Source organism: Vicia villosa, linkage group LG1 (genome assembly GCF_029867415.1).
Source record: "Vicia villosa cultivar HV-30 ecotype Madison, WI linkage group LG1, Vvil1.0, whole genome shotgun sequence".
Taxonomy (NCBI): domain Eukaryota; kingdom Viridiplantae; phylum Streptophyta; class Magnoliopsida; order Fabales; family Fabaceae; genus Vicia; species Vicia villosa.
The window spans coordinates 10,975,417-10,984,542 of NC_081180.1; the positions used below are offsets into that span (position 1 = coordinate 10,975,417).

Genomic DNA, 9,126 nt, shown 5'->3' on the forward strand with positions numbered 1-9,126 from the left:
GCATGACGCTTACAAGGGAAAAGTGGTTTAAGGAAAAATCGAGAAGGTCCACACTTCCTCATGCACGAGGCATGAAGTGATTTGATTAAAAGTCATGATGGTCAAGTTATGGAGAATATGTTTCTTTTTGTTTGGATTTCTGAAGTTGTAATAATGGAACTGTTTAAAAAATTATTTTTAGTTCTATATTGGTGGGTTCAAAGTTGTCAATTTATATACTATGTAATTTTATTTAGATATATTAATGTGTATGTAAATTGTAAACAAAAAAGCTGGTTTGCCCGAGAGGTTAAGGGGGAAGACTTAAGATCTTCTGCACATAAGTGCGCATGGGTTCGAACCCCACAGCCAGCATTTTTGATATATAAAAGAAAATTAGATAAGAATAATAAATTTATTTTTAAAATTGTGCTTTACTCTGACATAGTGGGTGACCCATTCTTCCAATATCGATGGCTCTTTGAAGTCAATCAAAGACTTAAGATTATTCGCTTTAAATAGAGTTTTCCACTGGGGATGGAAACAATTTTCGAGGCCCGAGATATTTCTTCTTGTCTAGATACCATCATCAACAACCACTGGATAATTGTAATCAATTTCCCCTCTAACATTTGTCACCAAGAATTCTTGAAAGATCTATCATCAACATCAAAACTTATTTAACTTATAGATTTATCATATTTTAAACTACTTGATAAATAAGATGATGGTTAAACCTGAAAAACACATAGATCCATATTCTCTTCTTTTTTATGATGACAATGCTTCTCTCATGGTAGTAATAGAACACACAAAGAAAGATTGAAATAATAGAATAGTTGAAATTCCCCTCACAAAAGAGATTATACTCTACTCTGCATATAAAGAGGATGAGTTACATGATGAAGCATAAGCACATAGAGACACATTTAAATATAACATAAGATCATACTTCTCCCCACGGATGGCAGCATCCAACTTTAAGATGCGCCCTTGTGAAAAAATTATTCAAAAATTTAAAAATTAAAGGGTAATTAAACAATTATCAAAATTTTAAAAAATAGCAGTGACTAAAATTGCATGCATAAAAATTTTGTAGGACCAAAATATGTCATTTTTTAATAGGGACTAAAAATAAAATTTAAAATATTTATAAGGACAAAAAGTATATTTAACCCTATAAATTAATCCTTTATGTTCAATTTAATACATTTCATCTATATATTGTTCAGATATATTAATTATTTAAATGTATCTAGAAGGTAATTTTTGAATTCAAATGACTCCTTTATGGACAAATTTGATAGGTTTTGTTACATGACAAATGTTGGGCTAGTAGTGGTCAACAAGCATCCTTGATTTGAGGTTTTTTTCTTATTCTTTGTACATATTTGTTTTAAGGTTTATAATTATATTTCGAGTGAAAATTCCTGTTAATATTTTTCTCAAACCGGTTTTTTTTAAAGAATTGAACCTGGGACCTTTAAGCTACATTGTATACCTTTACGATTAAGTCAATGTACATTAGTGAAAGATAATTCTCATGATTTATAGTAATATTAAACCCAGAACTTTTTAACTTACATTTTTATCTACAAAGTTCAATAGCAGAATTATATACAATGATTTGTCATGTTTAAAAGTAACTCCTCATTTTAACATAAAAACATCGTTAGTTTCAGCAAAATTATTTAAATTTAAAATAGAGGGACTAAAACTATTTAAATTTATAATAGTGAAACTTTTTCTGCATAACTTTCACATCATATTTGAGAAAAACTTTTGAGCAATTTAACTTATATTCATTTGAATTGATTACTGGGTATGAGGGGACAAAAGTACTGTAACTCGGTTTTTTTTTTACGAACTGACTCCTTGCTCTTTTTTTTTTATATTTTTATTTTTTGCAAGAGTCGCCACCAACTTTTATTTTATCCAAATAGGAAAGGCATAAAAGAATAGGAAAGACCTTTTGACAGATTTTGGGTTCGGGGGGTTGGTTATACAAAGGGAATGTTTTAAGCACCCTTTGTATCCATGGTTATCCATGGGCTCTTAATTGCTTAGCTCACTTTTGATTTAAAAATAGAAGAAGTGAAGATGACGGAAACATAAACAATGCGTTCAAATGGACAAAGAAAAAATATAGCGGAAGCATAAATAATATGTCCAAATGGACAAAGAGAAAATAGCGGAAACATAAATAATATGTCCAAATGGACAAAGAGAAAATAGCGGAAACATAAATAATATGTCCAAATGGACAAAGAGAAATAGCGGAAACATAAATAATATGTCCAAATGGACAAAGAGAAAATAGCAGAAATATAAATAATATGTCCAAATGGACAAAGAAAAAATAGCAGAAATATAAATAATATGTCCAAATGGACAAAGAAAAAATAGCAGAAATATAAATAATATGTCCAAATGGACAAAGAAAAAATGGCAGAAACATAAATAATATGTCCAAATGGACAAAGAAAAAATAACAGAAATATAAATAATATGTCCAAGTGGACAAAGAAAAAATAACAGAAATATAAATAATATGTCCAAGTGGACAAAGAAAAAATAACAGAAATATAAATAATAAATAATAAAATAAATATAAAACAAATTAAACTTAATTCATTCTTTTTTGTGATTTTTCATGAAAAGATAAAATAATTAGAAACACAAACTTAAATATGCATCTAATATATTTTTTTTTGTTGTTTTAACAAGAATTAAAAAAAACACACTTATAAACATATGAAAATATTAAAAGAAAACTTTTAATCTTAAAAACATATTTTTTGTCATTTTTAATAAGGATTAGAAAAGAAAATTAAAATCCTATGTTTAAAATTAAAACACTTAATCTCATAAAAAATATTTATAGAAAAAGTTAAAGGAAAATTAGTAAAAAGAAAAATTAATTGAATGGGCCAGGGGGTTTAAAATATGAATGGAGGGTGCAGCAGCCCAATAATGTTAAAAGCTGAAAATAAAAATAAAAAGGGAGAGTGGACCGGGTCGGGTCAGGATGACCCGGATCCATCTCTTAACAAAACAAGGTTGGGTTTTGAAAACCCTAAGACATAAAAAGAGGCAGCGCCTCTTAGCTTCTCTCCCTCACGTATTTTTTCTTCTGGAAAACCAAACTTGAAACTGAACTCTCTCTTCTCTGCTCATAGCAAACAACAACAACAAAATCCGCTCTCGGTCTTGGCTTTTGGCGGACAAACAACAACAGCTTTTGATTGAAGACAAACTCAAGGTTTGTTCTTCAATTTCGTCCTCCCCCCTTTCTATGATGTAACAACTACAATTTATGCTTTCTATTTCGTTGTTGTTTCTTTTTTATGGTTACAGCAGTGATAACTAATGTTTTTTTTTGTTTTAACAGAAACTAGCAGCAACAATTATTAGTGATAAAGAGTGAAATCGAATTACCTGCGGCAAGGAGGTGTTTGCCGGACTTTGTTGAAGGTATGTGTTTTTGATTGATACTGCTTCTGAAAATCTGAAACTGTTACTGTTATTATTGTGCTTCTGAATTTGCAATTGATTCTGTTCTGTTTGTGAATTGTTGTTTTGAATTCGTTGCAAATTGTTGTTGTGATTGCTGAGTCTTTGAATTGATTGTGAACAAACTTTGAATTATTGTTTGAAACAACTTTGAATTGTTGTTACTAACAAGCTCACTTTTTTGAAATTATTGTAGGCTCTTTGATGAAGGTGATGCCACAACACCTCTTTGGATATTAGGGAGACTTGAAGATGGATTTCAAGTAGAAACCTTCCACCAAGGTATGAACTACTTCTTCACCCCTTTTCAAACTATGGAACTTTGTAGCTATGAATTCTCTCTTTTCAAGTGGTTTACCAAGAAACTTGAAAACTTATGAGAGAAGAGGGAGAAATGAGAAAGCTAGTAGTATGGTAGCTTTGGTGTCATTAACTTCAAAGAAAACACTTCTATTTATAGGAAAAGTTAAGGACGTGTTTGGCATTTGGTAAACTTTGATTGGCAAGTTATAATCATTGCAAGAATAAGAATATTCTTCATGACATATTGCTTATGACATAGCTATGCAAGTGACATAAAAAATATCTCTTTGGTTCCTTTTTGTTTTGACTTATTTTTTTGAATTATTGAACTTTTGCTAATCTCACCCCTTTTTGTTTTCTTTTTCATGTGACATGAGTATTTCTTGAGAAAAGCATGAAGAAATTTGATTTTGAAGAATGAAGGCTTTGAAGATTGAAGGATTCAAGAAAGTCTTTGAAGCTTTTTTTTCTTGTAATTCCAATTCATTTCACCTTAGAATTGTATGAAACTTGTATTCTTTAAAATGAATGAAATTTTGTAATTCTTGAACTTTGAATTAGACTTGAATTTTGGACAAAGTCTCTATTGTAACTCATTTGAATTTTGGAATTTGTTCATGTAAAGAAACTCCACTTGAATTTCCTTTAGAATCTTGAATGAGCTTGCTACTCAAAAATGAAGTTTGAATATTCTTGAATGATCTTGAATGAAATTTGAATTCCTTTTGAATAGAAAATGATAGGAAATCCTTTGAATTTTAGGCCTTGAAACATGTTCTTGCCATCATGGATCTTTGAAATAATATTGAACTTGAAATTCTTGAATTCATGGTCTTAGAACCATACTTGAAGCAATTCTTTTCAAAATGAACTCAAAATGGATAATGTCTTCTCTTTTTTTGCAAACCTTGAAGAAATCCTTATGGATGATTTTGAACTTGTTCTAAATTCCAAGCAATCCATGTGAAACACTTTCTTTCATCAATGACAAATCCATATGCAATTCCTTGAACAAATTCCAAACTAATCTCTTGAATCACACAAATTGAAAATGGCACACTTCAAATGAACACGAAATTATCTTGCAATGAACGAGTGAATGAATGAAGAATCCTAGCTTGGTTGATTCAAAGCTTCTGAGCTTGTTGAAGTGAATCTTTGAGGACCAAATATTGATTGTTGATGAAGATGGTTCATTTGAGATGAAGGGAGAACAAAATTTCTTGATTAAACCCTGCTGAGCACAAGTGGCAAACACAAGCTATGCAATTTGTTAGTGATGCAAATGATGCATATGCAGATGATATGAGGTGGTATCTTAGGTCAAAAATTGGGGTATGACAAGTACCCTTGTTGGAAAGGGGAACCAAGATATATCTTGATATTCTTTACTTTTCTACATTTATTTTCAGCATTTTAACATTCATAACAGTTCTGGAAAAATAAGATTCTAATTAATCTAATTCATCCATCCCCTTTTAGATTTACTTTTCATATTTACAGTAAAGTGACTACCATTTAATTTGAAGTGACTTGGATTTGTGACCCCATGGATATAAATTTTATATTTTTTGTTTTAAATTCATAATAGTTTAATATTATTATAAATCAGGAGAATTATGTCACCAATGTACATCGGTTTAGTGGTTAAGGCATATGATATGCTTTAAAGATCTTGTGTTTGATCTTTTCTAGAATCTAATTTTGACTATTTTTTATATTTTCAAATCTGAATTGTTTAAAAATAAATTTGAAAATAAAAATCAATTTAGTATTTAAAAAATGAAAAGTAAAAAATAAAATTCAACTTAGCGGTCCAGTCATGGTTTAAAAGTAAGAAAAAAATCGGTTTGATAAAAATATTAATAGATGGACTAATATGACCCGGTTAAATTTTGTAAGGGATTAAATCATGTCCTTTTTTTGTGGAGCATTAATTTGGGTTCAATAGTTTTTGTGAGAGACCGAAATGGGTCTTCACTCTTATATTTTTTTAGAATGATGCTCTAGAAATTATTATGTTTACAAATTATATTTTTACTTATTTGTTTGGTTGAAATTTATATTTTTCAAGAATAATTATAAAACTTGTTTAATTTAAAATTATAAAAAAATTAAAAGATACAAATAAATGTGAGTTGTTATGGAAATTTATCGTTGGTTGAACTTATTCTCATGGAAACGTTATATTCTCACCCTTTAAAACTTAGAATAACATTAGAAGAAATTATATATAAATAAAATTCTTGAGAATAAAAGGTTTCTTGAAACAATTTTTAAAAACTTGAGTCAAACGTTAGGAATATTGTATTTTTATAGTCATATACCCAAAAATATTACTTTTTACCTTAAAACAAACACATCATAAGAATTTAGATGATGACCACAATCATTCAAAATGTCAAAATGTTTGATAGATTTTTTAGGCTTTTACTTCAATGAATTAATGACATGCATGTAATGTTTTAGATTTGAAAGATTGTGTGCTAAAAAAACAATATTAACTTTATCAAAGGTAGTTTGAGGGAGTAACATAGACTACACGAGCGGAATGTGTAAATTCGTAGTGCGCCTAAAAATGGGTGAATTAGGTACTTTAAAATTTATCTGGTTTTAGAAATAAGTTGTTCTTATTTTTCTAATTTGGTGCAAGAGTATTAAAATGTGTTACTTTCTTTTTTGGTTATGATTTGTGAAAGCGGTAAATACGGAAAAGTAAAGAAAATAAGGATGTATCTTGGTTCCCCTCACAATCCGAGAGTACTCCAGTCCCCTTTTAACACGAAAGAGATTTAATTATTGTTAGGACTTATACAAGACCAACACAATCACCTAGAAGAATCCTCTTGTGATTACCCAAGTTGAAATAAGAACAATCCTCTCAAACTCAACTCTCTTGCTTCCAACAATCCTAAATAGCAAGGACCAAACCAAACAAGCAGAACAAGAACATAATCCTTTCCTTTCTACTCTCTTGTTTCTAACAGTCTTGGACAACAAGGAATTATAACCAAATATGGAAATTATTTTAGTAAATAACGTTGGTGAATATATATCAATCATTAGGATTGACATTCTCTTTCAAACAAGCAATTTATAATGGCAATATAGTGCTTAAGTGTTTATGAGAATGATATGAAATTTCTGGAATGTTATGAACATACATGCAGAAAATTTCTTTATGAAATATTAAGAACAAAACACTTGTTTGAAATTTTGAGTGAATAATATGATGTTAAATTGCAATGGAAGAGGTTATTTGTAATTTGAAATTTCATGTATTTATAAATGCATAACATCTCTATGAAACATGGTAAAGTTTGAGACATTTTCATGAATGTTTGCAATACTTTAGAATAACAATGGTTCATGAAAAAAAAACATAATTTTAAATTATGCACGATACTTCTTAAGTCAGTTAAAACGGTCATTTTACTTAACAAGTTCGCAACATTTTTCAAATTCAAATTTAAAAAAACCGTTTCAAAATGTTGTAAATTATGGCGGTTTTTGTGTTGTCACGGCCGATCAAAATGTCGCAATTTACCAAAAATTGAATGTTTGAAAAAATTGAAAAATTGAAAAATTTGTCTAATTATTTGAATCAACCTAATGTAACATCTATTGATTTATCCAAGTCAATAGATTATATTTAAAAGTGATTTAATATGGTTCAAACATGAAAAAAAAATTATATTTGAATGTGAATTTGAGCACAAATGACCAATGCATGCAAGTGGCTTTATGGAGAATAATTGAGCACTAAGTTTATCAATATAAATGCATGCTTGTACGTTAATAAATTAAGATCAATGCTAGTCTTTATAAAGTTGCAATCTTGATCCATAGTCATTTTGCTCATGTTACTTTTTCTCATCCTTTGATATATGCACATAGTAGTATCTTCATCAAAACATAATGTTAAAAAGCTTGACTTCATAGAATGTGGAACAACAAACTACTAAGACAAAGAAGAAAATTCATGATCTAGATTTTAAGTGTGAAAGCTCGAAGATAGACGAAGCATAATTGATTAAAAAAATACAATCTATCATCTCATTATTTTTCTTACCTAAGATAACGTGTAGCATTAAATGACACAAAACTTTTTATTTTGTCATTGAACTGTAGAGATGCAAATATTCGTTTTTCCACAGACCCATAACTAACAGAAAGAGGAAGAAAAACATAACAACTCTTGATGTTAATGGTGTTTAGATAAATCAGTGAATGGTATCTAAATTTTGGTGTTCAAAAACTTCAATAATTAGTTTACGTGTATCTCGCATTGATAGACCAATCATAATTTTTTTAACTCAACTTTGTAAATGGTCAGGAAGCCTTCTCATAGATTTTTCCTTTTGGTGAATAATAAGTTAAAAATGCAATGTGGGACTGTGATAATTTCAAGTGTCTTGGTCCTGATGGGATAAACTTTTTTTACCGATAGAATATTGGGGTGACCTTAAATATGACTTCTTGAGACATATAAATGATTTTCATGCAAATGGAAAATTGGTAAAATATTATAATTGCACATTTATAGCAAAACTTCAGCCTACAAAGATTATGAAATTTTCATCTCATATCTTTAGTGGGTTGTAAGTATAAAATTCTTCTAAAGATTAATGATAATTGATAACACGATTTTATATCGTATATTTAGCTTAAAATCCATAGATATTTATAGCATTTTTCGTTTATTATGTTAATTTATTATGATATTACGCGTGTATTTGCTTTGTTTCAGGTTTTACACTCTTATTATGCCAAATTGTGAAAAAGAGAAGAAATGGAGCCAAAACGACTCTTATCTATGCCTAAAAGACGTAAATTGGGTGCTGAAGTAAAAAGGGAGTGCAATTAAGGGCCAAGTGTGCTGAAAGAAACCCAAAGACCCAATGAAGCAATCCAGCCCACGAAGGAAAGCAGCCCAAGCCACACAAGTAAGCAGAGACGCACGTCTCTGCCACCTCAGCAAAAGGGAGACGCACGTCTCCACCTCCCTAAATTCTTTCCACTTGAGACGCACGTCTCAAGTCTCCCTGAAGAATAGGAGACGCACGTCTCCACGCCCCAGTCTGCAGAAGTTCCTCTTTTCACGCAAAGCAGCTGCAAAGCCCCTCCTATAAATAGGACCAGTCACTTCACTTGAATCTGTCCGATTTCCTGCCAACGAAGTGCTGCCGAAATTGTACCGCGAACTGCTTTTCCTTATTCTGCTTTCATTTAACCGTTTATTTTCTCACAACAATTTCTACACTGGAAGTTGTTGTGAACTTTTCGTAGATCTAGCCTTACGTTAGATTTATCGTTTTATTTCATTGTTTT

The 9,126-nt window shown here is 30.0% G+C and overlaps 1 long non-coding RNA gene and 1 other non-coding gene across 2 annotated transcripts; both read left to right on the top strand.

Annotated features, from left to right (window-relative positions):
- Positions 1–271: 271 nt before the first annotated feature.
- TRNAL-UAA (transfer RNA leucine (anticodon UAA)) lies at positions 272–354 on the top strand. Its single transcript has one exon. It is a non-coding gene; the product is annotated as a tRNA-Leu (tRNA).
- A 2,757-nt stretch (positions 355–3,111) lies between these two features.
- LOC131601055 (uncharacterized) lies at positions 3,112–4,166 on the top strand. Its single transcript, XR_009283572.1, has 3 exons — positions 3,112–3,241; positions 3,371–3,453; positions 3,689–4,166. It is a non-coding gene; the product is annotated as an uncharacterized LOC131601055 (long non-coding RNA).
- Positions 4,167–9,126: the final 4,960 nt, after the last annotated feature.